Source organism: Ursus arctos, unplaced genomic scaffold, assembly GCF_023065955.2.
Source record: "Ursus arctos isolate Adak ecotype North America unplaced genomic scaffold, UrsArc2.0 scaffold_1, whole genome shotgun sequence".
Taxonomy (NCBI): domain Eukaryota; kingdom Metazoa; phylum Chordata; class Mammalia; order Carnivora; family Ursidae; genus Ursus; species Ursus arctos.
The window spans coordinates 55,301,504-55,326,027 of record NW_026622763.1 but is presented as its reverse complement, the minus strand read 5'-3'; the positions used below and the strand labels follow the sequence as shown (position 1 = coordinate 55,326,027).

Here is a 24,524-nt window from a genome sequence, read left to right as displayed (position 1 = left end):
GTGGCAAGGTTGTCCAGCTCTTCTGTCTCCCCTGAGCTCCCCATGGGGGTAGGGTGGGCAGAACACAAGGAGAGGCTATGCCACAGCCTCTGTGAAAGTTTATCGGGAAGCACTAGAGAGCTCTGGTGCTGGGAACACATAGGGAGCTGTAGGCTATACCCTGGAATGCAGACTGTCCCAGGAAACCACAGGAGACAGGTGTGTCTAGGTTCACATCCCATCCAAAGTACCACAGCTATTCCAAAGGGAAAGAAAGGGGTTAAGCTTCTCTCTGCTAAACAAATTAATCCAGATCCTAAATCCTGCTTGTTATTAATGGCTAGATATCCTTGAGATGGATTCCTCAGCAAGTCCTTTGATCTTGCTGGCCCTCTGGGGGCTGCAGATTTCTCTCAGTAATCAAAGTCCATAGATCTTTTTTCTTCAGGGGTTTATCTATACTCCATGAGGTTTTCAAAATCCTTATACCACGTCCTTCTCTATTTCACTTCACTCTCTTCTGCTCTTCCTCTATCCAAATCACTGTTATTTACCTTTCACTTTTGATCTCCACACGGAATTAACCTTTCAGAGTTCTGGGATCAACAACACACCAACAAGAAATGTTTACAGAGCACCTACAGAGTATCACCCCAGGGCCAGAGCCAGGGTATAACTGCAAAGACAGCAGATGTGCTCTGTCTTCATCACACTCATCTACGGAGTCAGAAAAGTCAGAGGCGGCAAGTTTCAGTAGAGAAGAGGGGGAGTTGGGAATGGAGAAAGGGAAACACAGGTACAAAGACCCCAACTCAAGAGAGAGCACAGCAAGTGAGAGAAACTGAAAGGAACTCAGTAAGTTGAAAGCAAAGGAGGGATGATGAGAGATGCTGTGGGAGGAGGCTGGCAGGGACCAGGTCATGAAAACCTTTAGACCTTCTAAACCACATCAAGGAATTAGACTTTCTCCTGTGCGAAATGGGAGACATTGAATGTTATAAGCAAGGGGGTAGTGCAATCAGATTTGAATTGAAGAAAGATGGATGCAAGACTGAAGGGACATGGGAGTGTCTGCAGGGAGACCAGTTAGGAAGAAAGTGAGTGGGGGTAATTACAAGAGTAGTGGCAGTGAGGATGAAAACTCTGAAGAGTGGAGACTTATTTAGAAGTGGAAATGCCATCTGACATCCGTGTGGGCTGGTGCATGAGAAGAGCATGGGCTGCTCTGAGAGGCCTTGTTAATTACTGAATAGGAATGCAAGGATGACTTCAGATGTCGATCATGGTGCTTGCCCAATCACAGCATCTGCTGAAGGAACAGGTCTAGAGGAGCCTGTGTTAAACAAGGTAACCCTACTCTACCTGGTCCCAGTTGATAAGATCCAGGGTAAGCTCCTGACCCAAAGGCAGGCTGCCCCTAGGCTGGCCAGCAACTTGTGATGTGGCCTGGCCTATTGCTATAGTCTGGACCAGTTTAATTTGCTCTCTTGAGAATATAAACTATGAAAATGCCAAGAGAATGAGTCAGTTAGTAATAAGAGCTGAAGTTTAAAAAGGATGGAGCAAGAGGGAACATATGCACGCTGGTTATAGGGAAGAGGAAGTTATAAGAAAGCAATAGCAGCCGGTCCTCAGAGAAGACAGAATGCAACAGAGGACAAAAAGAAGCAGAAAAACCAATAGAAAGTATTCCTGTGGTTCCTGAGAGCAACAGAGAGCATAGGTACTTTCTAGAACTATCTCCAGCCCTGAGCATTTTCTATTTCAAATGCTGTTCCACAAGCATCCTTGCAATAAATCACCCCCATAACTTGAGAGTCTGTTCATTGCAACAAAAGAGCATTACCAAAACATGCACCTAATATTTTGCCCAGCATCATGTACTTGACTCTGCCCACCTTGCTGCTTGTCTCCAGGGTGGTCCAGAGATGCTTGCCTGTCCTAGATCCCTCGAGGGGAAGGAATTCTCTCATCCCCGATGACTTTACGAAAGCTGCCTTTGGCGATACTCAGTAGGTACATCAAAATCAGAAAGAATGTAAAGCTTCATTCCAGAGATTCTGCTCTATGGCAAAATTTTAAACCCATGACGTGTTTCAGTGGGTTGAAAATGTCTTTGAACGTGTGCTCCCATATCCAGAGCTATGATTAATTACAGGTTGTTGCTGCTGGTTATGCCTGCAGCTCTCAGCAAGAAAATGAGTAAAAAGTATTTGAGCTTTTAACATTCTCTATCTGACAAAGAGCCTCTTTAAAAGAAGGAAGGAAGGAAGGAAGGAAGGAAGGAAGGAAGGAAGGAAGGAAGGAAGGAAGAAAGGAAGAAAGAGAAAAGAAAAGAAAAAAAAAAAAAACAAAGCTGGGTGTAATTTATAACAAGGTTCCCATATTTTCTGGGCAGCCTGGGCCCAGCCAGCATCTGTCCTGAGATGAGCTATGATGGAGGCAGGTGAGGTGTGCTGCTTCTTCCCCACACACGAAGTCATCCTCATCATGCTCTCTGCACATTTCTGAATTAGTTCCAGCTAGTTAGTGTCACTGCAGGACAATTTAGACTGCCATTGTTTGAGTATTCAACATACTCTTCGATGATGGATTCCCAGAAAAGGCGAAATCCATTATTTACACACAGTAGGAAAATAAACCTTCTCCCCAGCCTACAACATGAGATCGGAAAGCTTTTCATTTTAGACAGTTGGAAATTTTGCATTCAAGTGGCTTTGTCAACTCTTTTAATCAATGTCTTTGGAAAAACAAATTTAGCAATTTGGCTCTTTTATTCAGTAGGGGTGAGGGTATTAGCTATCAATGAATGGTTCATGGTCTGTTAGCCGACACTGGCTTGTAATAAAGTGCTGCTAACTGACAGCTGTGCCTTGAGGTAGTGTCAGAGTAAAACAATAACAACAAAAACCCTCCAGAATTGAAAAGTACAGGTAGGGAAGCTCAGTTCAAAGAGCATTTCGCCCCAGCTAGAAGAAAAACACCCTTCCCAATGGATCGAAGGGGTTCCCATGGTATAGTCACAATATTTCCAAGTCAATACAGCAGGTTGTTGAGGTTCTCTGAGCTCCCTTTCAAGAGATGCCCAAATGTTCTCAGCACTGGGGCCAGCCCGGGGGGAGGATGTGAATGGTGTCCAGCGGGCCGTGGGTCAGGAGGTGAGGAGACCTCTGCTTAACAGCAAGTGCTTTGCAGGACACCACTTCGGTGGCCGAGGAGACTTTGGGTGGTGGTCAGTGTAACCGGATTGGGGCAAAGAACTATAGGAGAGTATTTCCCAAAGTGTGTTCCTAGGAATGGATTGGGTATAAAACATGAAAAGGAGTCTAAGGTCAGATTAGTTGGGAAAATTATGGGTTAAGCAAAGCTACACAGGTTGTAGGACTTCTCGAATCTTTTAATAGGCTAATTAATCTGTAAGAAAGAGTATAGTTTGTGGTCTTCTCAGTTTCTTTTTAGCAGGAGGACCATGGGAACTTTTTATGGAGTAGCTCATCTCTCTGGACTAGTATGCTGTGAAAATTCTTTTCTAGGACTCATTTCTGTCCCCCTCCTGAATCTTCGAAAGAGCCTATCATCTTGTCTCTGCTAACCAACTTAGTTCTGATCTCTTCCTCAGGCTCTTCCTTGCCCTTGCTCCATCATGTTTTCAGCCTTACTCTTTGACATTGAAGGTCCTGTCAGTTGTCCCAGGGATAACACTGACTCCATCTCACCCTGACTGGGGCCTCCTAGATTACACTCCCGGGTGCACTCTTCATGCTTCAACAATCATCTTTCCTGGTACTCCCCCACACAGGATCTCAGAGCCATGGTTCCCTGTGGGAGGCTCTGCTCAGCCCCCTTAGTCCCTTCAGCAGGCAAATTTGAGCTGATTAGCCAGGGGCCACACTAAAGAGCCACCTCACCTCAGGGCTCCTCATGGGGACACGTCCTGTGCAACCTCCATCCTCTATTGGGCTCTGAGGTGCTGTGAGGGGCTTACAGACTCCAGGAGGCCTTCAGGGGAAGAAGGAGAGCTAAAGTTGTTCCCCCACCCCCTGTATATTCCCTTCCAAAACCCGTCACTTTCTCTAATTATAGTCCCTTCCTGCCTTGCATAAGCAGCTGGCTTGGGGCAAAACCATGAGAAGGTGATGCTGTTCTCCCAACCGCCACTGTTTCTTATGCGCCATCTCCCAGGTATCCCCTTCGGAGCCTTTTCTCACCCACCCTCATCTACCCTTTTTTCCCTGTATAATCTGCTCTTATTTGGTATCAGTCATTTACACATAAGTATAATTTTAAGCCAGTTTTTACCTCTCTGGGGACGTTTAAAAAATATTAGGTAATTAGGAATGGAATGAGTGGCCTCAGGAAGTAGCTCTCCTCCCTACATGCTAAAACCCACAAGGTTGCCTTTGCAGAATGCTAGTCCTGGCAATGACATCACGTAGGAGAGCAAATTCAGGGGACTAAATAATTCTGTGCCACTGGCTAGGCTCCCAGGTGGTAAAGGTGGATAAGCAGATCTCATATTTCGAAAAAGTTATACCTGGAGCCAACCATTTAGTACTGTGATTACAGCTCTTACCAGCTGAACTTTCCTGCCATTTTTTATATTTTTATGTCTTGTACTGCACAATGGCATTATTATTTGACTGTGCCATATAGGGAAGTAGACAAGAGAGTGACCCAGAGTTCTAATAATGCATTTTCTCTCTTAACATCAATGGATGTAGAGTAGCTAACTCACACCGCGGTGGTATTTCATGTTGCTGTATTTCCCAGCATGCTGTGGCTCTACAGATACTCAAGTATTTGAAGATGTAAAATGACAAAAACAGAACCAATAAGGAGGAATTGAGAAGACGGAACCCAGTTTTCCTTCCATTCCTGTCAGAAGTGACTCTGTGCCAAGCCATTCAGGAGACGCTAGCTTGTCCTTGGGGCTGAGGCTGGCCTTGGCAACAGGGGGGTCTCAGAAGACCAACAGGGGGAACTGAGGACTCACCTTGAGCAATGTATGTTGTCAACACCTGTAATCCCTTCATCAACTAGCTCAGTGCCCATATTTAGTGAACTGAATCTATCAAATTTAAAACTGAGCTTGGAGCAAACCTTATCTGGTGTGTTAGGGGACAAGACATCAGATGAACCTTCATTTTTCTTTATTTAATTCTACCCGTGCTCTTCTTTTAAATGAATGCAGTTGCAAAAAAAAAAAAAAAAAAAGGTAAATAATCTTTACCTCATAAGATTATTGCAAAAACTAAATGACGTAATTCATATAAAGCAATTAACAAAACACAGGCCGTAAGTTTAATAAATGCGTGTGATGATGACAATGATAATATACACATACCTTCTTCCTGCCATCGACAAGAGGTCTGGGCTCAATCATTTATTTTAATATTATGAAAGTGTAGGGTGAGATATCTTTGTGGTGATAGAACAGCTCTGTATCTTGTTTGTGGTGGAGTTTCATGTGTCTATACATGTGATAAAGTTGCATAGAATTACACACATATACAACCGAGTGCCAGTAAAATAGATGAAGTCTGAATAAATTACATGGATTGTACCAATGTCATTTTCCTGGTTTTCCTTGTATGTATGTAGCTATGTAAGATGTTACCATGGGGAAACTGGGTGAAGGTACAGAGGACTTCTCTGTACTGTTTTTTGCAACTGCCTGTGCATCTATTACAATAAAATAAAAGAAATTATTTTAAAATAATTAGAAATTATTTAAAATTATTTAAAAATAAAAAGGTTCTAAGAAAGGATTCATGGTTTTCCCATATTTTTATAACTTTTAAAAGATTTCATTAAAAATATAGATATTCTTATGTTTCCTCATTTATTGAAAAAAAAACTTAGGAGAAAAATTCTCATCTCTTCCTAGAGATTACTATTGTTTAAATGGGAACCATTTCTGGGGCACCTAGGTGGCTCAGTTGTTAAGCGTCTGCCTTTGGCTCAGGGCGAGATCCCAGGGTTCTGGGATCGAGCCCCACATCAGGTTCCTCCACTGGGAGCCTGCTTCTCCCACTCCTCCTGCTTGTGTTCCCTCTCTCGCTGGCTGTCTCTCTCTCTGTCAAATAAATAAGTAAAATCTTTAAAAAAAATAATAAATGGGAACCATTTCTGCCAGTAAATGTGGTTCCACAAGTTTGAGAGAGATTTATGCAAATAGCTGATTTATAATATCACTCACTTTAAAATATTTTATCCTTAGGTATACAGTATAGGTGTTGAAATTTAAAATGTTGTTGAGCAGCTTCCAACTGTTAAAGTAATAATAAAATCAAATGGTCATTACCGAAGGGGGGGAAACGCAAGCACAAGTTTAAAGAAACTTTATAAAGAAAACAGATAAAAAAGTCCAATACGTTCTTAAGAAAATTATGCACTTTTCCATCCCCAAATAATATATTATGCATTATAAGAAATCTATCTGTCTGTAAATTCACAGAAAGACATAAAGCTCTGTCCATTTGCTTCCAAAGGAAATTCTATTTTCTGCAAAAAGCGGCTCAACTCAAAATGAAGGGACTAACTTACATTTGACCACTAGGTGTCACTGTTGGTGGTGGCGTGGGCTGTACGGAGGGGGAGGGGAAATTGAAAACAATCTCTTACGGGATTTTTTTGGATTGTGGGATTTTTTTGAACATAAAATTCTCATATTATTGCCATTTTGCCTCTCTGTGTTAAGAGGGATGACGTGGAAAGGAAATAGAAAAGTATGAAGATAGAGTTCTTGGAGAATTTCTGTACTTAGGGCCATCACATTGCTTTAGGAGGTGGGAAGTGTGTGGCTTAACTATGGAGCTATAATACCCAACAAAAACTGACTATTAAACACAAGCCCATTTTAATAATTCCCTAGCCACATGGCAGGAAAGCAGAAAAACATCAATTACTTCATGTTCAGAGAGGGAAGCAGTCCTCAGCCATGTCTGCCTGGTGCTCAAGAAATTAGATGAATAATTTATATCAGAAAGCAGAGTGAGGGTCAGCGTGTGTGAAGGGGATCTGAGGAAGGAGCTATCGAAGCACGTCAGAAACACCATCCGCAAGGCCACAAACAAAGCCTGTTGGAAGAGTCTCAGGAAGTTGAATGGGATTTTTTTTCCATCAGCTATCAGTGAGGTATAATTTAATTCTGGACTTGGCTATAAGAAATGGGAACTTTTTCAAAGCCCATGGAAAATTCAACAATGAAAAAGAGATTTTCCTGGTGTTGTACTTGGCACAGGACTCCAGCGATAGCAAGATGGGTGGTGCCTGTCTGGTCTCTGGAGGGGGTCATCCTCTTCTTCAGAGCAGCCTGGGCCTGCTGCCAAGCCTCAAGGTCAGGGGCCTGTTCCTGGGGACCCAGGGGCATACCCAGGATCTGTGGGCCCGCTGGGCTCATTGGCAGAAACCCGCAAAGGAAGCTGCATGTGCCAGTGCTATTTCAGGCAAGCGTCTCTAGCTGGAGCTGTTATTCTTTCACTTTCCTAAGGGGAAAAAAAGTTTAAGAAAACCAAGGAGTTGGGATGGAAGGGAAGTTGGAGGATAGAGCCCAGATGAAGGGTAGAAATCCCTAATGAGCATCCAGAGGAGAATTTTTTAAAATGGAGGGAGAAGTTGACCAGATGGTCCCCAACTTTTCATACTCGAAAATATTTCCTTGCTCATTTATGTTAGAAGCTAATACATGAAGTGATCATTTCTGTCCTCTACTTTAGACATTTCTCAGGGCAGTATTAATGGTTTATTAAATACGTTCACCGAAGGCAAGTTAGTGAGATAATCATTTAATAAATGAAAAAAGAGGAAAATAAGCAGCTAACATGAGTGCTAACTCTATGCTAGGTATTATTCCCAGTGCTTTCTAGGTATGAACTCATTTAATCATCAAACAACCTTATGAAGCAAGTAGTATTATTATTCCCATGATAGATGAAGAAACTGAGGCAGAAAGTGGTTTGCCCACGGTCACAGAGCCTGTAAGTGGTCTGCCTCTATGGTCACTCATCAAAACAGTCACAAAATCAGGACCAAACCTGGAGTACTGACCCTCATCACCCAGTTTCTCATTTTCAGACCACCTTTTGCCATCTTATGATTTGTGAAATGTCTTTCCCAAAGTCAAGATGCTAACCAGAGACCCACAGAGTGTTTGCCCAGAGGGATTTCTTCACTAGCTATGTTCTGACAAAACTCTACAACAAAAGATGAAAGACGTGCTAGAGTGGGAGGTACTGGCCCTTGACAGTCATGCCTCTCACGGCTAACCGCCCTGAACACCACCTCAGGTAAGCCCTTGTGATATCTCTCTGGACCCACTTACGTTCTCATTTCTACATAATGCCTGGTCAGAGTCCACTAGCTCTATCAGACTACATATCAACCTCCCATTGTGATCTACATGAAAGTGACTTCCAGAAACTGTAAGTAATAGTACTTTGTATGAAGACACATCTTCTCCAAGGGGTTTTAAATGCCTACCCTCCAACACACCACACATATACACTACGCTTTTGCCAAAATAAGTTTAAACCGGTTGTGTAATTGTACACAAAATAGCTGAGCCTTCACAAAATGCCTTGTGGGCACTGACTTGGGGGGTGGAGGGAGAAACAAAGAAAACATATGTGCTTCCTAATAACCCTGGGAGCTGCACTGATTCTAATGGATAGTTTCTAGTCCAGCAACAGTATTGCAATTTGTCATTAATGGATGTGGGAAGGCCAGTTTCCTTAGTTGGAATGAAGCCACTATTAGTAGATAGCCCCCTCCTCCTTCAAAAAAGAAAAAAAAAAAAAGAAGAAGAAGAAGAAGAAGAAGAAGAAGAAGAGAGAAGAAGCAATCCCAGGAAATAAACCCAGAGGAAGCATTAGCTCTGGAAAGTAAAAACAAATATCAGAGCACAAAATGTTTTGTGGAGGTTCTCATGGTATTACTTTTAGGACAGACACTAAACATGAACAATGGAATCATCCAACAGATTTCTCATTCCTGTCGTACTTTTAATGAACCAGGGTTATTTCATGATTTGTCTAGGAAGCCAATTATGTAACAGAATTAAGGGGACTTTAGAATTAAACTGTCTTCAATTCAAGTGACCAAAGAAATCTAACTTTCAAAATCCCCCCTCAAATCTGATCAATTTTTGGAAAATGTATTCTCTTTTACTTTGCCACATACATATTTAGATACCAACTCCACATTATGGGAAACTACCAAAGTAAAGGGGAAAAAAAAGAAGTAAACATAAAATGTTTATTAAGATGATTGCACTTGAATGCAAATTTCAAAAAAAATACATGCTTTCACATTCATGAAACTTAACTACAATAAGCAACCAATTGTCAATTTATCAGAAGTAATTTTTCACCAATGACTTTATTTTATATTCATATTTTCAACAAATGTTTTTGTGTTCTGATATGGACTGGATAGTATTCCCTCAAAATTCATACATTAAAGTCCTTACCCCTAATGTGACTGTATCTGAAGACAGGGTGTTTAGGAGGTAATTAAAGTTAAATGAGGTCATAAGAGGCTCCTAATATGATATTATTGGTGGCCTTATAAGAGATACCTCTGTCTCTCACTCTCTATGAACCTGTGTTGAGGAAAGGCTGTATGAGGACACAGCAAGAAGGTGGCCTTTTGCAAGCTAAGAAGAAGTTTCATCAGCTGCCAGACCTTGATCTGGGACTTCTAGCCTTGAGAGCTGTGAAAGAGAAATTTCTATTGTGTAAGCCTATGGTAGTTTATTATGGGAGCCTGAGCTGACTAATATGGCTCCTACTCTGTGTCAAAGATATTACTGCTGGTCTACAGTGGTGTTCAGCTCAGATATGGTCTGTGCCCTCTTGAAGTTTATGATCTCATTAGGGGGACAGACGTTAAACAATTAATCATAAAAATAAGAGTATAGCTATCAGTTATAACAGTGAAATATAAAACTTAAAAGGGAATTCAAAAGACTGAGAGGAATTCAATTTAGCTTGGGAAGTCGAGGAAATGTTTAATCTAATCTTCGAAATGAGCAAAAAGTTAGCCAGATGATGATAAGGATAGAAAATTCTGGACAGAGGAAACAGTAGTATATGCAAAGGCCCTGAGGCAGGAAAGAGGATGCTGATTTTAAAATAACTGAAAGAAGTGAGTGGAGTTACAGCATGGTGAACAAAGAAAGGACGCAATATAATTCATGTTTGTAAAACATCACTGGAGCTTCTGTGCAGAAAATAAATGGCAGGGGGAGGGTGAGAATTAATGCAAAGGACTAGCTAGGAAAGGGGCCTGGAAGATCGTGGCTTCAACCAGGGCGCTGCCTGTGAAAGTAGGAAGAAGTAAAAAAGAGTCCAGGAGTCCTTTGTAGGTGGAAACAAAAGGACTCAGTGATTTAATGAAGGTGGAGGGAGGTGGTTAGAGAGAAGATAGGATTATGGATGACTCTCTGGTTTTCCATGTGAATAGCTAGTGCCCATATGTGGCATTTACAAAATGGGAATAGTTAGCAGAGGAGCAGAATTGGAGGGTGAGAGCCACTGTTTGAAACTGCTGTTGTACTTGCTTCTATGAGGCTGATCTTGAGATTGACCATGAGATTATTCTCTAGGGTGAGACCTTGGATGTATCATACACACCAAATTCAGCAGGTGATGAGGATAAATGACAAAATCACCAAGACCAGTACAGTTCCAGTTAGACCTTTTGGATGTAGGGTGCTGCAGGCTTGGATTAGGCTCCTGTTGCAAATCTACTTCGGGGGGCAGTATCCATTGCTGGGCAGCTATCAGGGGAATATCAGGAAAGGACAGCTCATGAACTTGTACAAACCTCACCCGCATACTGAAGGGCAGGGTCACAGGTCACAGATGAGCTGAGGGAATCCTTTAGGCTGAGCCAATACATGGCTCAACATACCTGGGAGAGGTAGCAGTTTTCCCTGGATCCCTGGGCATAAGGGACTTCTGGAAGGGATTAGACCTCACTTGTTTCTACCACTATGGTCTGTTGGACACGGGACTAGGGACAATTTTGCCAAAAGCCTTGAGGTTGTACTACCCTTCCTTGCTCTTCCAAATAGTCTAATATTAAACAGTAAGATGCAAATTTGAGAAACATATCGACTATTATACTTATCCTAACAGGTATGGACCTATAGCTATCACAACAGAGACTGTTGGTTTCCTTCTAACCTCCATTCTTTCCTCCCTCCATAGTAACAGGACTGCAATCCTTAATGAGAGACAATGGAAGCTGGGACTAGCATTGTGGTGGTGGAGATGAAAAAACATGGCAGGCAGGAGAGCTGCCCAAGAGGTAAAACCAGCAGGAGTTGGTGGTCAATGAATATGGGGACTGGGGGCTATATTCTAGGAGACCAAGACAATGCCCAGGTGTCCTATTTGCAAAAGAGAGCAAATAATGATGCTGTTTCCAGACAGAGAGAGAGAAGACCAGGTTTGGGAGGGGAGGTCATGAGCTCCACTTTGGATATGCTGACACCCACGAAGAGATCTGAAAGAGGCAGCCGTATACACAAGCCTGGAGGTGAAATGAGGGATCTGGACTGGAAATATAAATTTGCGAACACCAGTATTTCCTGATTAGGTAGTGAAAGATGAGCCAGCAAAGAAGACTAAATAGAAAAGGTAAAAGGTGGAAGATAAAACTAGGAGTGTGTTGTCATGAAAGCTACATGAGAAGAGTATTTCAAGTGGGAGGGGCTGGCAATGGCATGAAGTGCTTCTGAGAGTTTAAGTTCAATGAAGACTAAAACATATCCCTTGAATTTAGCCACATGGAAGCCACTGGTTACTCTGGGGAGAACTGTTTCCAATGACGAGGGAAGCCAAATTAAACCAAGTTGGACAGCGACCAGCATATGCGAAATGGAGCCAACAAGTATGGGCAACGCCTCATTTCCCTTGCCAACTGCTCCTCCCCAGTCACCATTACTCATTAGCAGTGGTCAGAAGCTCCTCTCAGTATAGTCTTCTACATATAAAGATCACTGTCACCATCAAGTAACTCTGTTCAAGGCACTATTGGAAAATGTAGGTTTCTCATTGTTTTTTTAAGATGAACTTCACCTGTGATGGAACAAGTTTGAATGGTTTTTATGGCAACAAAGACAGATGTGCAGACTGATCTGTTCACTCTCTTTCAACCCCTTTTGTAAGAAGGTTGAATAAAGGTTGGGAGTGCAGCCCATGGTCATGGAAGTGACTAAAGCATTCATTTGGGATTGACGTCTGGCCCTCTTTGTTCTGCTCCTATCATCATCCAAATGACCTGTTGAAATCTCCTGTTGTGGGCAGTAAGTGAATAAGGAATCAGATGACAGGACCCTACTCTGTGGGCTGTTCAAAACAGAAGAGGGAAAAGCAAATGTACACACTAAGGACAAATTAAGGAAGCATTCTTTCACCCAAGGCCAGCAATACAAATCCATTCCTAATACAGATAAAAGGTGAGACTTGGGGAAAAAGCAGCAGTAAAAGACAGGGGCAGTCAGCTGAGTGAATGGAATGTATCTACCAAGAAGAAGGTTCTCAAGAAATGGCTTTAAAGTGAGAATTCTGTAGTTTGGCACAGATTAAGAAGGATATTTATAGCCAAGGGGAGTAGAATACTTGGAAATGGTTTAGACATTAGAGGGACAGAAATAAAGACTGAAGAGTCAATTCTAGCTCCAGGATTTGTACAGGTCTGCAACCCGTGGTCAGAAATCCTCAAATTGGGGTGCCTGAGTGGCTCAGATGGTTAAGCATCTGCTTTCAGCTCAGGTCATGATCCCAGGGTCCTGGGATCAAGCCCCGGCATCGGGATCCCTGCACAGCAGGGAGTCTGCTCCTCCCTTTCCCTCTGCCCGCTGCTCCCCCTGCTTGTACTCTCTCTCTGTCAAATAAATAAATACAATCTTTTTTTTAAAAAAAAATCTCCAGATTGAAAAAGTTCTGAAAATTGAACGTTTTTCCCTAACTTATTGGCAGTCAGTTCTGACTTGACCTGAACATATCTGGCTACAAAACCGGATCTGGACAAGACGTAAAGTTTTTCACAATTATCTCACTTCAAGGTGAATAGTCATACACCTTATTGCAGAAATATGAATGTTTGATTACAGAGAGCTGCCCAGACCCTACTGGGATATTAGATACTGTAATGCAGATGACACTGAGTTATCTTCCTGAAATATGGAAAATTTTTAATTCTGAAACACATCTGGTCCCAAGGATCTAGAGAAAGCATTGTGGACCTACAGGGGGAGGGGCCAAGAGGACTATATTCCTGACTGTATGAGGACGAATAACACAGAACAAATGCAGAGACCACAGCCTGGGCAAGAGGTCCATCTTCATGGAGCACATATGGGGTCTGCAGTCACAGTCAGGGGCTGTGGATCAGCCTGGGACTGAACCTAGCTCTGTGTTCTTGTAAGAGGGAGGTCTAAAGGGCCCTGATGGTCTCCAGCCAGGAAACCCATGTTTTTTGAGAGCCTGCTGCATGCCAGGCACAACTCATTACCTCATTATATTCCTCACATCAGCCCTGTGAGAAGAGAGAATAAGAATCACAGAGTAAATGGCACAGCTGGAGATCATACCAGGTCTGTGTGACTCCAAAGCCCATTCATTACCCATTACACTATGCCGTTCTCTCATTGAACATAAGTCAACAGGCTGAGGACTAGAGAGAGCAATTGTAGCTAATTCTTATGGAATAAGAATATGCACACACATCATTTAATATTCAAAGCAATCAAGCTGAGTTGGTGTATTATAATCCCATTTTTCAGAAGAAGAAACTGAGGCTTACAGAGGAGGCATAACTTGTCCAAGGTCTTATAGGCCTAATCAGTGGTGGAGCTGAATTTCAAACCAATATCTGTCCCTCCCCAGAGCTGGCCCCGCTCCCCTGTATGCTATGCCTCCTCCTGAACATAGATTGCTGGTGCCAGTGGCTGGATATTTACACACACACACAGACACATACACACCACACACACACAAATACAAACATACAACCCCTTTTCTTAATAGCCATGTGATTACCCAGAGTTAAGCGTCAACAGCCTTCTGGGATCTCTCTAAAGGGTGAAGTGATAAAGGTCACAGTGATGGCCACAGAAACCTGTTTATTATCAGGAGATTACATTTCCTGTCACATAAATGAGCCAGAGACCTCCAGACACTCCAGCAAGTCTCCCATTACACAGGAGAACAGCTTCAACATCAAAAGAGAGTGAGATATGGGCAAAGGAGGGGGAGGCATGCTTTTCTTCAGCTGTTGATGGTTGGTCAAGTGAGTCTAATGGCTTATTAATAAGAAGCAATTAATTGTGTAGCCAGCCCAGTAGTTCTAAGAAATGAAATCCCAAATCTGATACATGAAGGGCATCAGGGATTGAATAACTGTTAAAAAGCAGTTTCTGGCACTGCTTTGCATCAATAAAGATGTAAAGAACAAAGGAGTAGCGTGCAACTGCACGATCAATAGATACTTGAAATACAAAAGCTGAAAAAGTGAAGAAGCGTGGAACCTGGTAAAATGTTAATATCTGCTTTCCAGGGAGGAAATAAGAATCATGGAGACACAGAGTTGGAAAGGACCTCAAGAGGTCATCCTGATCCATAGCCTAAATTCTCCCTGGCTGGGGACAGCTAATCTCTTATTTAAAACATTCAGAGAATTGCACTAGACTGCATTCCAGAGAAACAAGAGAATGTGCATCTACTTATTGCAGGCACTGGACACCTGGTCCACTGGGAGCACTGAATCAGAGTCCAAAACCATGAAATTCAAAGAATTTCTGGACTCATCTGACCTCCTGTAATGAACAAGACTGACATATGCCAGCATTCCAACAGAAATCATGTGAAATCAAAATTTCAGCCAAAAGAGATCTGGACTCTGTGATGGGAATTCTTATAATTCTAAAGCCAGCCACTGAAATGAAGGGATGCAGGGGCCACTTGGGGGGAGTCCTCTGGCCCATGTGGTGGTTATGACAACCTGTGCTACTTGGCAGGAAATAATATTCACATGGAAAGGATGCTCATAGTTTATAATGATAAGCTAAGAGAATTCTAATGCTAAACTGAAATTAAAACACACACACACACACACACACACACACACACACACCCATACACAAATTCGGAGATTCCAGGAATGAGAGACATAGGAAAATAGCATTTGTATCATGATGTTAATTTATTAGTTAAGCCTGAAATGTGTAAGATTTCCATCTTTCAGTGAAGTTGCACCAGCAATGTTCCTGCATCTAAAATGTCCTTAGTTCCTATTAATAAGGCTAAAGGAAGACTCAGTAAAATGTTTGGAATGTTTTGAGATCTCTGAACCCCTTGGGAACACCAGGCATAAAAATAGAACAGATTTAATGATCTCTATATCATGCAATGCTTGTTGCCTAGAAACATCCCCCAAAGATTAGTAGATGCTGTTTTAATCCATACTCCTGTATTCTGAGTCTTTTACACTTGTCCATATAATCAAAGAGAGGATATATGCAATTTCTATCTGGTCAGACATTGTTTCATTTCTGGGTGCTTTTTAGGGACATGTCAAAGAATTCAGGGGACCTAAGGAGTTGTTTCACTGTTCAGCAGAGCATTCCTGTGAGGTTAAATACATTTGGTCATAAGTATTGCCATATCAGTGTGATAGCTGAGGAAATAAAATCAAAGACTCAGGGTTGAGGCCAACATTTGTAACAGCGATCCCTTTCTTTCAGTCTGACACTTTCTTGGTAAGAACAGTCCCCTTTATGGGACCTGAACTGCCAAGCAAAGGCCATTTGTAATGAGACTTTTCTTTTAGTTATGAGATTGTCTTCTAAACTAGTCAAATCCCATGGGCCTTAAATATAAAACTGGCTGACACAATCTAATTTTAATATGGCAATGCTGGAAATGTTGGAATGTTGGAAATCACGTTCGTGATTGGGTTTTAACTGTTTTTTAAGAGGGTTTGATAGCTTTTTGTGTTTAGGCCATCTAACCCTTGAAACACTGGTAACTGTGTAAGTCAGAGCTCCACTCAGCCAGTCCCATAAAAGAGGAACCGGTGGCTGACTCTAGGATAGCATGAGGCAACAGGACAGGCACCGCCCATGTTGCTACGGTTGCACCTTCTGAGACCCATCCTTGACTAAAAAGGAAAGGCCCAGTTTCCTTGGGGACATCCAAGTAGTTGGAGTAACTCATCAGATTGAACAGTACCCTGCCTGGATGGTGAGAAACTTTTCACATTTCTCTTTGAATACATATTCTCCATTCTCCAATGTGTCATGGGAGGGAAGCAGGTGTCATTAAAACATACTTGTGCCTTATGTCTGTGAGTCTGTGACTCTGGGTAAAGGTCTGCTCATTAAGAGGAAAAAAAACCTGTTTCACATTCCACCTGTGGAACTAGAAACTTAATCCTTGATTAGATAAATAGTAAGATCAGTGAATAACAATTAGAAATCATACCTAGAATCCTACCAAATTAAAAAGTCTTATGATCACATCACATCATGTCTCTTAAGGGGAAAGGAATGATGAACCCACTCACTTCCATTTGGCTTATTAAGAAGGAAGCAGAATAATACAACAATGCTAAAGATATTTCTATAGGTGTTCCTCCACCCCCCATTACTCTTTTTGTTTGGTATAATGGGAAATCACAAGAAAGAGTCACTATTAATAAAGATACATTGAATGGCAAAGATGTGCTAAGGGAATCTTGAAGTACAGCAAGAAACATGATATTGTGAACTGACAGATTAACACAGGCATATATTTTATTGTATGTATGCTATGATGTTTCATGCATTGAGCCTATGTTATAAATCAAGTAAATAAACAAATAGAGCTGGCAATAGCTCATGAGCATCTGTAGACTATTTAGACAATTGCAGGGGGGAATAAATGTTTTCTTTTCATGTTTTACCAAACTTGCTAATTTTATGATGTGGCGTGCCTGCTTTCTCCCAGGGCTTAAATGTTAAAAGTCTCTTGATGAACACAGATAAATTAATTGATAAATTAGAAAACAGTTTATAAAACTGAAGTACAAAACATGTTCTTAGCCTCAAGTACAATGTAATGTAGTGCTAATAACCAGTAAACACTCTGAAGACATTGCCGTGTGCATGCTAGATTGGAGAAACAGTTGAAATCTTGAACAATGGTGGTTTTCTTCCGCTGATTCACAGAATGGAAACAACATGAGGCATCTCTGATTTTTGAAAGTATAAGCAGAAGTAATAAAAAAAATGAGGAACCCTTCATTGCATCAGATCTTAGAGTTAGAAAGAGAAGTAATGACACACGTGGAAAACCAGCAAGAGGAAAGCTTATGAGACAGTGACCCCAAACTATAATCTTAACAAGAAAAAGACATGAATCAAGCACACAGGTTGTCAGACAATGGCCTTATGCAGTGGACCTTCTGGCCTTCCCAAAATTCCCTTTTCTTTTTCCTGGGAACCATACCTTTAACTTCCTGTGAGGAAACCACCCTCCCCTACTCTCAGGGCACAGTGAGATTAGGTCCATTGCCTCTCCTGAGGTAGATACGTAATCCAAGCTTTTTCCATCAACATATTCCCTCCCCCTGGCCATAATTATTATCTCAAGGATAGGCACATGACTCCAGTTTGACCAGTCATTACCAGGCTCTTTGCTGAGCTGAACATGAACCCAAGAGGATATAAGTCTGAAGTTGCTGGGGGGCATCATAAGAAGAGTATTCATCCAAGAGTAAAGCCAACAAATGGGAGAATAAGTAAGAGTGAGACTGAGTCCAAATAAATTTGAACTCCAGCATCCAGCCATGCCTAAATGGGCCTACATTTTACAATTATTATATGATCTAGTACATTCTTTTTGTTTTAATATAAGTCACCTTAGGAGTGGATTTTGGGCCCTTATAACCAAGACAGTCCTGAGTAATACACTCCAAAATAATGAACATGAACCACAGTGGGCCAGTGAATATGTAGTCTGAGTCTGTCATTCTGGTAGATGACATAGAAGGATTCTGATCTGTGCCCCAAATGAACCAAGACCCTTCATTTGTTGAATCCATGTACCAAATACAGAGTCAGCCAGAGGTAGAAGGGTACCATGAAAGATTACAGTGATCATATTGGGGAGAAACCATCTCTAGGCTAAGATGATTTGACACACAATTAAGAAACTAAAGTCCAAATTGATACAGGTAATATCTGATTTATCCACTGCCAAGAGCAAATGAAGAAAAGAGAATTCAAAAATGGACACCAGCTGGTGGATAGGTTTTGGATTTGCAGAGCATCAGAGCACTCCACAGTGAAAGAACACAAAGGACTGTAGAGGTTCCACATCAGTAGACCAAGCACAGACTTCCAGGAAGCTTTTGATAGGCAGGCTTTCCTGAGTTGCTTCCATTATTCCCTCAAGCTCCTTCTGACCTCTGTCTGATATGATCAACAGGTATCCAGAATATTAAGGTGGAATAGAGGCAGAGAGAAAGAACTATTTTCCTTTGATCAATTGGATGCAGTTTTGTAACAACATATTAAGAAAGGATTGCTTTGTAAAATAAAATATAAGCAGAATTTTAGTGTAGTAAATTCATACATGTGTATGCAGAAGAATAAAGGTCTGTGTAGGGAAAAAATTGCAGGCCAGGATTAAGTGCATCAAAGGGGACCTCTATAGAGAATCTAAAACCTAGTTCCTAAGGGTTGATAATCTACAGAGAAGAAAACTGGAAAGCAGCACAGGAACAGATGAAATAAAAAATGAAAGATTTTTTTTTTAAACATCGAGGTTGGCATATTTTGATGTAGTGTTCAAAGATTCATAGTTGCATAAGATTTTTAATACAGGTGAGAGGCAATTCAAGTCTCAAGAACATGATATAGAATGATGATTTAAAAAAAAAAAAAGAAGAAGTGCCAATGGAGGCTTAAACATTCAGACAGATTCAGATATTCCTGGATTCCACATCTCCCAGTGTGATTGTGAGAATCTGTTACACATCCATTTTCTTTACCCCATCCAGAAAAAGCATGGACTTCAAGTCAGATTGAGAGCTTCTCAAGGGCAGGAGATACTTCTTTTTCTTCTTCTTCTTCTTTTTTAATTCCTAGGGCCTTCCACAGAGGCTGTCCAATACTGCTGAACTCATTGGTTAATTAATCCCAACTGGAAGTGACAATGGCATTCTGAACTAACCCCTAATTTTACCAATGAGAAAGTAATGGTCAGAAAGGTGATGAGTTCAGTTCAGTCACAAAGCTAGTTAAAGGAGCATCTGAGACAAGAGTTCAATATTCCTGAGATGAGGGAAAAACTGTTCTTCTGCCTGAAAAAGTATACTGGATGGTAATGACTCTTCTAATCGGTTAGAAGATGGTCGCCATGTAGAACAGGGTGATACTTTAATAAGCAGGAAATAGAAGATTCCTTTCTATCTTGTTTTGCCCAGAGACACTGAACTGAGGAACAGAGAATGAGCAGTGGTGATAAAAAGAAACTTCCACAAAGATATTACCAAAAGCTTTATTTGGACTTCTTGTTTGGGCTGAAGCATCTAGAGACATCAACTTACCAGTAAGTCTGTGGTGTTTGTTAGTGCCTTTAGCGTACGGACTACAGGTTGGGAACAAAGGAGGAAACCAGAGAGACAGATGACAGAGAGAGTGAAAGCTCACTCACATACCTGGGTTTAATGCCACACAGCTCATTTAATGGAAACTGTTAGCCCTGGATTAATCCTCTCTTGATCACTACCCAACTGTGCAGCCCTCTGTGGATCTTTGCTGCCTCATTGTAACTGAGGGGTGAGGACTGAATAATCACTAAGATCCCTCCTGGCTCTAACATTACCGAACTCTGAGTGCCATGCGGATGTGGCATAAAGGCCTAATCAAATCAGTTGAGGTTAATCTAGAATTGTCCATCCTGCCTTCCTCTTCTGGCTTTCACTGACAAATGAGTATAAACCTGAAATTCATTTTGTTTCCAGAGTGCCTGGGATACTAAAATTATTTATATTTTAATCGGCTTTTAACAAGAATGGGTAAGAAAGAAAATTAAGACAATTAAGAAATAATGAAGCCATTATAAAAAGAGTAATGATTTAAAAGCAGGTAAGGGAATACTCTTATTGGGAATGTTGAATACCTGCAAATGAGCAGCCAGATGACAAGCACACAAATGGGGTTAAGGGATTTCACTAATGCACAGACCAAACCATTTATAATAATTTCTTCCCAAATTTGGGGATAATGCAAATGTCCTGATTATTACTGAAAAGATATATTTTCTTGAAAATTGACCATCCTGCAGAATGTTGGATATTGTATCTGAAGATATTATCAATGTTTTGCTCAAAGGTATTCTCTTTTCAAGGATAGGAACTTTCTAGAGTTTCTTGTAAATCAAAAGATGTTTCTGAAAACTATCAGAACCAGACTTGCTCTCTTAAAACAAACAAACTCAGGGTGTGATGCTAGGAGCTGTAACAACACACCCTAAACCTCAAGCACTTGCTTACTCAGAGTCCAGTGTGAACGTCCCTGGTGGGACAGCTCTCTTGGGAGCACCTCTTCCAAGCAGTGAGTCAAGGTCTGGGCCCCTTCCATTATGAGGAGACTCCATCTCCTAGGATCTCAACGTACCTCATTCTCAGCCCTAAGGACAGCAAGGGGGAGAACTTGAAAGATTACACAGAAGGCTTTATGGCCAGGCTTGATGGTAGCCAAAGTAGCTTCTACCCACATTTCATTGGCCAAAACTCAGTCTTGTGGTCCCACTTAAATACCAGGGGGGGGGGCAGGAAGAAGAGTTCAGCAGTGTGCTCAAGATGGAGAGGGAAATGAAATTGGAAACACTAGTAATCTCTATCGCAATACAGAAATCAACCCTGAAAAAGAACCTAAAAGAGAGCCGGAGGACAGGCAGGGTCCTGCACTGGGGGTCACTCAATATATGAGAATGTTGGCCACCAATCAAACAGTCCACAGATCTTCAGAATGACGCCTGTGTGTGTGGTTTGGGTGCTGTAGGAGAAGAGGGAAGGGTTTGGGCAAATACCTCCTGACTCAGACAAGGCTCTTGCCATCATGATGCTTACAGAATAGTTAAGGAGATAATATATGGAAAGATAAGTGCCCAGAGACCATTTAATAATATGAGACAATATCACCCCGAGCTTTAAGGACAGGGATTTGGCTTTCATTGCAGCCCACCACTATGCACATAGCATGACATAAGTTGACACAGATACATGTTGTTGACTTGAATTAGATGGACTATAACACATAGTACAAAGAAGTACATTGACTAACCTTCGTTACTAAGTCCTCTTTAAGTACAGAGACCGCTACAGGGGTAGCAACAGACAATTATTTGCTGCTTTCCAAGCACAGCTATTATCCCCCATCTCTCACCAAATGGTGTCCTAAGGTGGGGGAATGCCTCCATTCTTTGGCATGTGGTTTGTCTATCCCCAATTTCAGAGGCAGACATCAATTGTCTTGTATCAAAATTTCTTGTACACAGATTGGTACATGTCTAGGCACATAATCCTGTTAAGGTTAAAGAGAAAGATACAGACCATCTGGACGCAGGCGGTACCACAAGAAATACTCTTTTTCCTAGAAGAGAGTGAAGATATAAGATCTTGGACAGCCATGGAACTTTGTGGTCATAAGTGGAGATCTCAGAGCTGTGGGGACACGCCAGGTAGGCCCCAAGGAGAAAGCTTCACTATGGAATTCAGAATGGAAAGCCAGTGAGAAATTCAATCTGTGGTGGCATTGCTTAAGCCCCTAACCTTCTCCTGAAGCCAGATGGCTTTGGATTTTTTAGTTTTGTGTCAACAAACTTCATTCTTGTTAAAGCAAGTTTGTGGCTTTTGGTAACTGACAGTACAAAGTCCTTATGGATACAGGTGGTGTGGCCACTATGGAAAGTACTTTCCTAACTGGCAGTGTTTCCCTTCTTCTTTCAGGTGGAGCCTAGAAATGCTGATCGCTTTCCCAGTCTCTCTAGTAGCAAAGGCACGTATAGGAATATACTCACTCCTGGTGAATAGGACCTGAAGGAAACTCTTCAGTTAAGGAATGGGGGGGGGGGGGCGTGAGAGGTGGTTCTGGAAAATTTTACTCCTTTACAAAAAGAAACACACAAGAAGAAACTTCTTTTGCTATTGACCACTGTGTGTGAGGATGTGATAGCTGGAGCTGAAGCAGCCATATTGTAACTATGAAGAAACAAATTCAATACAGAATGGCAGAATGAAAGATAGAGCCTGGAGCCTTGATGACATCAATTAATTGCTAAATTTATTAACTTTGCAATTATCCTACTCCCACCTTTTATTTATTCCAAGTTATTATTGAGATGATAAATTATTTCACTGTTTAGGTTGCTTTTGCCTTAATGGAAGAAGTTCAGAAGTTAACAACGGTTTAAAGGCATTAGAATTGATAGAGGCTGAAAGAAGAGTAGGGAGAAGGTTTCTACAACAATACAACAAAAATATCTACAATTTACTGCACATCAACACATGTGAAGGACTTATTCATTTATATCTTTAATTTTAATCTTCTGATTTCCAAATAATCCAAAAATAAACATTATGTTAATTTTGCAAAGGAGAAAGCTGAGTCTCAGAAAAGTTACATGAGTGCTCCCAAGCTGCCCACCTATTATGTGGCAGTACCCAATTCCCATGCATCTGCACTCACTCTGTTATACTGCCACAACTATCAATTTTAGGTCCAGCAAATGCAGTAGGTACATCTTTAGAACTTGAAACAATGTTTTCTATACAAGGATCAAACCTAAACTTATGAAGTAGGTGAACACCCAATGGAATGAATGTGACATGTCATGTTAATGGGTCACCAAGAATCAAGAGTATCTGTGCTTTTGCTTTCCTGTAAGATTCCATTTCCTCCTAGCCTCCTCTTTGCCATTTATGTGCTGTCTATGTGAGAAAATTATCGACTGGTTCTGTTCAGTCTGGGCCCAAGCACAGGAGGGGATGGTAAAGAGCTCTTTTTGTCAGTGTATCATCACTTCCCCTTTCTTTTGATGGCAGTCCCCTGCTTTAATTAAGGGAAATTACATAGTCTGCCTTCAGCGTTGTGCACATTTTGGGGGAACCATTACTCAAGCAAGGGGTCATGCAACCTTCTGGCCAAGGTGACAAGTGACCCAGATAAGCCATAAAGACATTCACTTCCAAGACTCTGCTTCTTGAGGAAAGTGATGCTAGTGGGGAAAATGGTTGGTACCCGTATACTCACTTCAGAGGTACCAGCCTAGACCACCAAATGGTTCCTACCATCTGCACCCTACTACCTAGACCCTTGCCACAGTTCCTTCCTGAGACCAGTTTCCATCTTTCCATTGATTACCCAATGTTGTTCTTAGATAAATCATTTCCCTGCTTAAGTTGATTTCCATTTAATTATGGAAAGTTAATACTAGACTGTCAACTCTGTGAGGGCAGGAGCCATGTCTTTTTAGGTTCATTGTTACATCCCAAGTATCTAGCACATAGCAAGCATCTGACAAGTATTTTAATTTCTTAATTAATTAATGAGGTCCAGAAATAAGTGCGTCATCCCAGTCTATAACCAAGTAGAAGTTTGAAGCTTAAATTTCAGATTCTCTTCAAGGATTTTTATGAGAAATTATCTGCTGCTTGTCTTCGCTGAACAAAAGCAGAACCTTTGATATTATGAAGAGTGAGTGATGGCTTAATCAGAAACAAAGAGGAAGTGTTTCCTCTTGTGCCACTAAGTCTAGAATGTGCCGTTTGAAAGACAGGCCGAGAAATATGTGCTTCTCTGTGTGAGATACCCTCGATGCCACACATCCCAGCGCTTCTGATTCTTAAAGAGCGTGAGTAGGTGGACAGAGAAGGGACAGAAAAACCAAGAATATTTCCATAGGAAGCCATAGTGTCCCTCTGCTAAGAATTATAAGGCTAGGAGTGGGTGACTTGGCCTGTAGTGTACTTGCTAGATAGAGAATGGGGATGGGACTAGGGCAGGAAGGAGTCCTCAGCACACTGCTGGTGGCTCTCCCCCAACTTCTTTCAGTTCTCTTCCGGCTCTCTGTCTCCTTACACACTCGCACCACACATGCATGCTCACATGCGCTCATACACACACACACACACAGAGGCTGTGAGAACCCAGAAACATACAGACATAAAACAAATGGGACTGAAGGAAATCCAACACCACAAACCCCTGGTAACAATAATGATGAAGAAAAGCTGCTGCCAGATGCATCTTGTGATGACGCCAATGATCTAATTCTCCTACTATCAAAAGATGCCGGTAAAGGCAGCCTTGACAGAAGGCTTTAAAAAATCAAAAGAGCGCAGCATCACTGGAACTGTGTTATCTGATTTATGCCTTTTCAAAGACCAGACTTGTGTCATATGCTGATAATAGACTCTAGCCATCAAAACGTTATTTTTATCTGGTATCTTGATTTTAAAGAATTGTGGAAACTAGCAAATGGAAC

At 41.5% G+C, this 24,524-nt stretch overlaps 1 protein-coding gene across 1 annotated transcript in view; it reads right to left on the bottom strand.

The window, feature by feature from the left end:
- Positions 1 to 24,524, bottom strand: part of LOC113248248 (uncharacterized) — a 144,974-nt gene that overhangs the window by 64,546 nt on the left and 55,904 nt on the right. The gene's annotated exons all lie outside the window — the stretch shown is intronic.